Below are 8,874 nucleotides of genomic sequence, written 5' to 3'. Positions count from 1 at the left end.
TCCAAATATGGATGTGAAATCAATATGGAAGAATGTAAATGTAAAATGTAATTTTATAGAATGTGAAGACAATGATTTTAAAATGAAACATAATAGGATTTTTACAAATGTGGTTTTGCATCAAATAAATAGGGAGTTAAAGAGAATGTGATATTTGTGGTACGGGGGTGGAAAATTTATGCACTTTTTGTTGAATGTAGTAGGTTGAAAGATTTTCACGAGTTTTAAAGGGGCTTTTAGTAAAACATTGGGAGAAGAGATTTTTACTGGGGTGGAGTGGAGGAGGTTGTTTCTTTTTGGTTTTTAAATGGGAAAAGTAAAGTTTTAAATTTTAATTTGGTGAATTTTATACTGAGTCATGCTTAGATCTGCGATAAGATTAAGAAGGAATCTAGGTCATTATGAAGGGAAAATTGTGAGTGTGGAAGGTTTTTTTAGCAGGATTTTAGAGAAAGATATAGAGATAATATATAGATACGGTGGAGGAAATTTTGAAAAATTGTTTGTGTGGGGGAGTACTTTTATTGAAATTCTGTCAAATGGAAAACTTGTATTTAATTATTAATTGGTTTTAGTGAAGGATTGTGATTTTAATTGTTTTTCATTTTTTTTTTTCTTCAGATTTTTGAAAAAAGGGTGAATTGTTCATCCTTATTTATTATTGACTGAATGTTGTAAATAATGATTGTTTTTCATAATAAAAGATAAAAATAAAAAAAATACGCCCGATCTCGTCCGATCTCGGAAGCTAAGCAGGGTCGGGCCTGGTTAGTACTTGGATGGGAGACCGCCTGGGAATACCAGGTGCTGTAAGCTTTTTGCTCCAGTAGAGGGTTCTCTTGTGTCATGCGTGGAGCAACTGCCTTTTATTTATCGCCCTAATAATATCATCTCTTTTATAGGACTAAATGCAGTTTGTTAGTGCTTCCCTGCCCTGCCCTGCCCTGTTCAAATCAAATAATGGGACAGTGCGTTTCCCTCAAAATGTAGGCAGTACATTCAGCATTTGTTTTTAGGCAAGGAGACTGTCAATGTCTGTAGTCCGTTAGGGCCCTGTAAAATCCCTTCAATGTTTTGCCTGTGTGCGCCAGGAAGAGACCTTAGTTTGGTTAAGCGGTGTTGCTGTAGCGCTCGTGTGATTGCGGAGTTTGCAAAACAAATGGCCACTGGATTGATGCAAATAATCATGATATAATTCTGCCAGGCTACTTTGCAGTTAACTTTTAATTGAGAAGGTTTTGGGGGAAGCCTTTCCTTTTCTACCAGAAGAAGGTTATATCATTAGCCTCATAAGCTAACGGCTCCACAAAGTGTAGACATGCGCGCGCCCCGCACGCATGCGCACAGAAACTGGGCAGTCCTGTGCCGTTTCTGAAAGTTGCGTGGAAATACGAATCACTGATGCATTTTGTTCATGTCTTATGATTCACTTGGGCAAATGAATGTATTTTCTAACAAGTTGAAGGGATTTAGTTGACTTCCTCCTTAGTTCAAAACATTTTTGAATAATGTTGAATTTCTGTTTGAATGTCTGGATTCCGTGATTCCGTGCCGTATTTTATAGGGCCCTAGTCCATGAAGTTGTCATAAGTGTCAACATAGGATATGCCCCCCACCCACCCCCCAAGAGTGAAATATATGGCCTGGAAATGTAAGCAAGGTTTGAGCTTTTTCAGTGTGTTGAGTCACAACGTGGACATTTCTCTGTCTCCCGATGAGTGAGCGACACATTGCCTTTATATAGTGTACCAAGAGTTTGCCCTTCGCTTACGGCCATACCAGCCTGAATGCGCATTTCCTGATTGGAGAAGTGACGACAGGTGCGAGTGTCTGAGCTGTGAGTGAGTGTTTGCTGGAGAGTGTTTGCTCGAGAGTTTTGTTAGTTAATTTTGGGACTTCGCAATATAATATATTGGTTTTTTCAGTTGAATAGATTTAAGTTTGGTTAGTTTTCCCCCCTTGCAGTTTTGCTGCTTGGGGGAGAGTTTTTTGGGATTCACTTTTGTACTATGACGGACAACATGGAAAAGACAAACGGAATGGACAAAGACAACGAAAATGCGCAACGGAAGAAAAATGAAGATAAAGAAGGAATGAAATATGGAAAAGAATACACGGTGGCAATTGAGTTGGAAGGAGAAGACAAAGTGACGACAATGGAACTACTAAGAGCAATTAAGGAGGTGTGTGGAGAGGTGGTGGGATGTCGAATGAAAGGAGAAAAGAAGTACGAAATTACCATGAGAAATGAAAAAGGAAAAGAACGGTTAATGGACGGATTGCGAATAAAGGACACAAGGATTCTGGCGAGAGATATTAATGTGAAGGAATTGGTGGTGTCTTTTATGAATCTCCCAGTATACGTAGAAGATGGTGTGATACTGGGCAAGCTGAGTAGCTGGGGAGTGGCGGCCGTCTCGGAGATAAGGAGGAGAGTTTGGCCAGGAACGGAGGTGGTTGACGGGACACGTTTCTGCAAAGTCAAGTTCACAGAAAAAGTGACATCATTACCTTATTCTACAAGAATTGAGACGTTGGAGGGAGCAGAATATTTCAGAGTCATTCATGACAAACAGGTCAGAGTGTGTCGGTTGTGCATTCAACCCGGGCACATAGTTAAAGACTGCCCGGAATTCAAGTGTTTTAAGTGTGGCAATCAAGGCCACTATGCAAGAGAATGTGTCGGAGAGAAGGAAAGGAATTTCTGTGGTGGATGCAGAAAGAGAATGGCGGAGTGCAACTGTGGAGAGGTTATGGCTGAAGAGGGGAGTCAAGCACTATTCGAGGAAGCAGGTGTATTGTCGCAAGAAGGAGAAGAAGATGGAGGAGAGGATGTGGTGGAAGGTGGAGAGAAGGAGGAAGGAAGAAGGGAGAAGAAGGACCAGAAGATGACTGAAATTGGGAGCAGTATGGACTCAGAAATAAGAAGAGGGAGTTTTCAGGAGGAGGGGGGGAGTGGTCTGGGGGGAAGCACGGGAGACTTACAGGTTTTGGGGGAAAGCACAGCACTAACAAGTACCTCGGGGGGTGAAGAAATGGAGAGGGTTTTGGATTTGAGGACAATAATGGAGGCGGAGATGAGCACGGGGAGCACAACGATGATGGTGCCAGAGACGGTGACGAACATGGGGAGCACAACGACTATACCAGAAACGGAGATGAATACGGGGAGCACAACGGAGGTGGATGACAAGGGGGTGAGTTGGCTGGAGAGCATGGACTTGGAGGAGATATCGGACACGGATGATGGGGAAAAGATGGAAAGAACGAGGGAAGGATACAGGAAGAGAAAAGCGGTGGGGAGAGTGGGAGAGAAAGGGTGGAAGAGGAAAGAAACTAGATAACAGGTAGAGGATAATGAAATTATATCTAATAATTTTATTATTTATTAGAATGGTCAATATAATGTCAATAAATGCAAATGGTTTGAGAACAATGGGAAAATTTAATAGAATAGTACAAATGAAGAATTCAGATATTTTATGTGTTCAAGAGACGCACTGGGATAATGCATGTGTTTTAGAAGTAAAAAAAATATGGAGGGATTTTATTTATGTAAACAATGGGAGAGGAAATTCAAGTGGGGTTGCAATTTTATTAAGGAAGGATGCAGTAGAAAATGTGAAGAAGATATATAATGATAATAATGGGAGGATTTTAATATTAGATTTTGAATACATGAAGAAGGTTTTTAGGATTATAAATATTTATGCGCCGAATAATGAGATAGAGAGAAGGAATTTATTTTTAGAATTAGAGAAATGGTGCAAGGGTAACTGTATTTTAGTAGGAGATTTTAATGTTAAAATGAATAGACTAGATATGACAAGGGGAGCTATCTTTAGAAGTGACGTATCTAGGGGGGTTTTAAGGAAGATTATGTGTGAAAACAATTTGATTGATATATGGAGGGAGGAAAATCCTGAAAAAAGAGAATGTTCTAGAAGGCAGGTGGTTTTAGGGGTTTTAAAACAAACGAGGATAGACTTGGTTTTAGTAAAAGAGGGTTTAAGGGATTTTATAAAAGATATTAAGTATGTTTTTACAACTTTTAGCGATCATGCTGCGGTGGTATTTTCTTGTGTAGAAAAGACACCTACTAAATCTGGTGGGATGTGGTGTTTGAATAATAGTCTGCTAAAGGAGGAAAAATATATTGAAATGATATCAGAATGTATTGGGAGGGCCAAAAGACAGCAGTTAATGGAGGAGAATATGGGGTTGTGGTGGGAGGAGCTGAAAATCAAATGTAAGGAATTGACTATAAAATATGCTGTTAAGAGGAATTATTTTTTGAAAAAGAAGGAGAGGGAACTACGTCAGAAGGTTCAATATGAGCTTGAGTGTATAGAAAAGGATGAAGATCATGGGGTGGAGGATTATTTACTGGCTAAGAATGTACTTGATGAATATGAGAAGAAGAAATGTTATGCGGCGATTGTAAGGAGTAGAGTGCAATATGCGATAGAGGGGGAAAGGTGTACTTCTTTTTTCTTGAATTTAGAAAAAAGAAGGCAAGAGAAGACTTATATTACGGAGTTAATTAATGATAAAGGGGAAAAGGTTAATGATTTGGTGGGGATTCTGGATACGGTCGAGAGGTATTATGAATGCTTATTTAAAAAAGAAGAGGTTAATGATTCCTGTATGGATAAGGTGCTTGATTATGTGGATACTAAGTTAACAGAAGGGGATAAAAACATGTGTGATGAAGATATGAGTCTAACTGACATTAAGGAGGCCATGTTAGCTGCTAATTGCAATAGGAGTCCGGGGTCTGATGGCCTAACTGCAGAGTTTTATAAATCTTTTGCAGATTTGTTGGCTCCAATTTTAAGAAAACTGTATGAATATATTGAAAAGACTCAAGTGGTGCCAGATTCGCTGGCCACAGGAGTTTTAACCATATTGTATAAAAATAAAGGGAGTCGTGTAAATTTGGATAATTATCGACCGTTGACACTTTTAAATTGTGATTATAAGATCTTAGCCAAGGTCTTAGCTAATAGAGTTAAAAAAGTTATGGGAGGAGTAATAGCAGAGACACAAGTATATAGTGTACCAGGGAGGGATATTTCTGACACAGTGGGAACAATAAGGGATGTGATAAAGCATATGGGGAAGGAAGGGGGGTTTGTGATGAGTTTGGATCTAAATAAGGCTTTTGATAGAGTTGATCATTCCTTTCTACTGCGTACACTTGGGAAATTTGGTTTTGGTGAAAGAATGATAGGTTGGATTAGATTACTGAATGGATCTGCAAGGAGCAGAGCAAAATGTAATGGGATTTTAACAGATTCTTTTCCTCTGGAGAGATCTGTTAGGCAGGGATGTCCGTTATCAGCTGCTCTTTATAGTTTATCGGTGGAGCCGCTTGCAGCAATGATTAAAGCAAACAAATTAATTCGAGGTATACAGATACCGGATGGGGGGGAGAGAGTTATACAGCAATATGCGGATGATACTACATGTACTGTGATAGATGTTGAAAGTGTGAAGAATGTAATGGAGTGCTTTGAGGTATATGGCAAGGCATCAGGGGCAAAACTTAATGTTGAAAAATCTGAAATAATGTATGTGGGGATAGATGTAAAGGTGGACTGTGGATTCCCTTTCAAAAAAGCTGAAGGTAATATAAGTACTTTAGGAGTGATTTTGGGGGTGGATGAAAAAGGAACGAGAGATGTGACATGGGCTGGGGTTTTAAATAAAATAAAACATACTCTATCCTATTGGAAGGCAAGAAAACTGTTTTTGAGGGGGAAAGTGGTGGTGATTAATGCATTGGTTGCATCCAAATGTATCTATGTTTTAAGTTCGTTGGATATGCCACAATGGGTGTTAAAAGAGTTCAATGGTATGGTTACAGATTTCCTATGGGAGGGGAAGGGGACTAGGATTGCAAGGGCAACTCTTATCTCGGATTTAAAGGATGGAGGGTTGAAATTGGTGGATTTGGATGTGAAGAGAAAAGCAATGAGAATAAAAACTGTGCAAAAATACTTATATGGGGAGATAGATTATGGATGGAAAAGTTTTTTTAAATATTTTTTGTACAGAAGTGGGGGTTGTGAAGAAAGTGGATTATTGATGTCATGGAAGAAGGATATGTTGGAGGATTTGCCTGAGTTCTATAAGGAGGTGTTCTTGGCATGGGGGGAATTTCTTCCTCAGATTGAGTACACATGTACACATAAGGACAACATATTTAATCAGCCTGTGTTTCTAAATCCGAAAATAGAGAGTGATGGGAAAGTGCTGTACAACAAATTGTTTATGAAGGCTGGGTTAATATTGGTAAAAGATTTTCTTTACGAGGTTATACCTGGGTTTCTAAGGGGGCAGGCAATTCTGGATACTGTGTGGGAGATTGATGATACAGTGGAGAGTAAAGTAGTATTAAAGGTATATGAAAAAATTAAATTATGCATTCCGGGTGAGTGGATAAAAGTGATAAATGGGGAGGGGGAATATGAGGACTTGTATGTGCTGCCAAGTTTATATGTAGGTAAAGGATCGGGGGAAACAATTATTATCAAAAGTAACACAGAAAAGATTGTACAAGTGTATGTTGAAGCATGTGTGTGTGAGGCCTGCGGGTGAGAGGATGTGGAGAAAAATGTTTATTGATTTGGATGTTTCTTTGCTGTGGGAGAATTTGGTTTTGTTTGGGAATAAACGGAATTGTGAGAACATGGATTTTATGTTAAGGCATAATCGTATATACACAAATATTGTTTTACATCAGATAAACAGGAATGTACGGCGGGAATGTGATGTGTGTATGATGAAGCCAGAGTCTTTGTTGCATTTATTTGTTGAATGTCCATGTCTGACAGATTTTTTCAATGAAGTAAAACTTTTGTTGTGGAGGCACTGGAAAAGAGAGTTTTTGGAAAGCTTTGCATGGGATAGGTTAATATTATTTGGAGCGGTGGGGAAATGTTTGGGTGTAAATGTGTACCTGTTGAATATTGTTTTGAGTTTTGTGAGGTATGCAATTTACTGTAGAAGGAATATGAAACATTTTGAAGGGAAAAAGGTGAATGTCTGGGTAATCTTTAAAGCAGGTTTAAGAAAGCAGATGGAGTTAATGTATAATGCAAAACTAGAGAAATTTGAAAGTATGTTTATAAAGGGGAGTACTTTAGTGTCTATGGAGGAGGGAGGAGGGGGATTTAGGGTTAACTTCTGAGATGGTGTAATTATGTTTAATTTGTTGTTTTGTTTTGTTGATTTTGTTTTTTTGTTATTTGGATTGTTGTTGATTTGGAAAATGTTTTTTTGCTGATGTACAAGGAAGGAAATTAATTGAAGGATTGTTAGTATTAATATGATTTGGTTGTAAATTACTTTGACATTTTTATAATAAAAAGACAAAAAAAAAAAAAAAATACGCCCGATCTCGTCCGATCTCGGAAGCTAAGCAGGGTCGGGCCTGGTTAGTACTTGGATGGGAGACCGCCTGGGAATACCAGGTGCTGTAAGCTTTTTGCTCCAGTAGAGGGTTCTCTTGTGTCATGCGTGGAGCAACTGCCTTTTATTTATCGCCCTAATAATATCATCTCTTTTATAGGACTAAATGCAGTTTGTTAGTGCTTCCCTGCCCTGCCCTGCCCTGCCCTGTTCAAATCAAATAATGGACAGTGCGTTTCCCTCAAAATGTAGGCAGTACATTCAGCATTTGTTTTTAGGCAAGGAGACTGTCAATGTCTGTAGTCCGTTAGGGCCCTGTAAAATCCCTTCAATGTTTTGCCTGTGTGCGCCAGGAAGAGACCTTAGTTTGGTTAAGCGGTGTTGCTGTAGCGCTCGTGTGATTGCGGAGTTTGCAAAACAAATGGCCACTGGATTGATGCAAATAATCATGATATAATTCTGCCAGGCTACTTTGCAGTTAACTTTTAATTGAGAAGGTTTTGGGGGAAGCCTTTCCTTTTCTACCAGAAGAAGTTTATATCATTAGCCTCATAAGCTAACGGCTCCACAAAGTGTAGACATGCGCGCGCCCCGCACGCATGCGCACAGAAACTGGGCAGTCCTGTGCCGTTTCTGAAAGTTGCGTGGAAATACGAATCACTGATGCATTTTGTTCATGTCTTATGATTCACTTGGGCAAATGAATGTATTTTCTAACAAGTTGAAGGGATTTAGTTGACTTCCTCCTTAGTTCAAAACATTTTTGAATAATGTTGAATTTCTGTTTGAATGTCTGGATTCCGTGATTCCGTGCCGTATTTTATAGGGCCCTAGTCCATGAAGTTGTCATAAGTGTCAACATAGGATATGCCCCCCACCCACCCCCCAAGAGTGAAATATATGGCCTGGAAATGTAAGCAAGGTTTGAGCTTTTTCAGTGTGTTGAGTCACAACGTGGACATTTCTCTGTCTCCCGATGAGTGAGCGACACATTGCCTTTATATAGTGTACCAAGAGTTTGCCCTTCGCTTACGGCCATACCAGCCTGAATACGCCCGATCTCGTCCGATCTCGGAAGCTAAGCAGGGTCGGGCCTGGTTAGTACTTGGATGGGAGACCGCCTGGGAATACCAGGTGCTGTAAGCTTTTTGCTCCAGTAGAGGGTTCTCTTGTGTCATGCGTGGAGCAACTGCCTTTTATTTATCGCCCTAATAATATCATCTCTTTTATAGGACTAAATGCAGTTTGTTAGTGCTTCCCTGCCCTGCCCTGCCCTGTTCAAATCAAATAATGGACAGTGCGTTTCCCTCAAAATGTAGGCAGTACATTCAGCATTTGTTTTTAGGCAAGGAGACTGTCAATGTCTGTAGTCCGTTAGGGCCCTGTAAAATCCCTTCAATGTTTTGCCTGTGTGCGCCAGGAAGAGACCTTAGTTTGGTTAAGCGGTGTTGCTGTAGC

General features: G+C 39.7%; 1 non-coding gene across 1 annotated transcript; it reads left to right on the top strand.

Annotated features, from left to right (window-relative positions):
* Nucleotides 1-8,443: 8,443 nt before the first annotated feature.
* LOC120035982 lies at nucleotides 8,444-8,562 on the top strand. The gene has a single exon (XR_005474380.1). It is a non-coding gene; the product is annotated as a 5S ribosomal RNA (ribosomal RNA).
* The last annotated feature ends 312 nt before the right edge of the window (nucleotides 8,563-8,874 follow it).

The sequence above is a fragment of the Salvelinus namaycush genome, unplaced genomic scaffold (genome assembly GCF_016432855.1).
Source record: "Salvelinus namaycush isolate Seneca unplaced genomic scaffold, SaNama_1.0 Scaffold1175, whole genome shotgun sequence".
Classification (NCBI taxonomy): Eukaryota; Metazoa; Chordata; class Actinopteri; order Salmoniformes; family Salmonidae; genus Salvelinus; species Salvelinus namaycush.
This window is presented reverse-complemented; position numbering and strand designations above follow the sequence as displayed.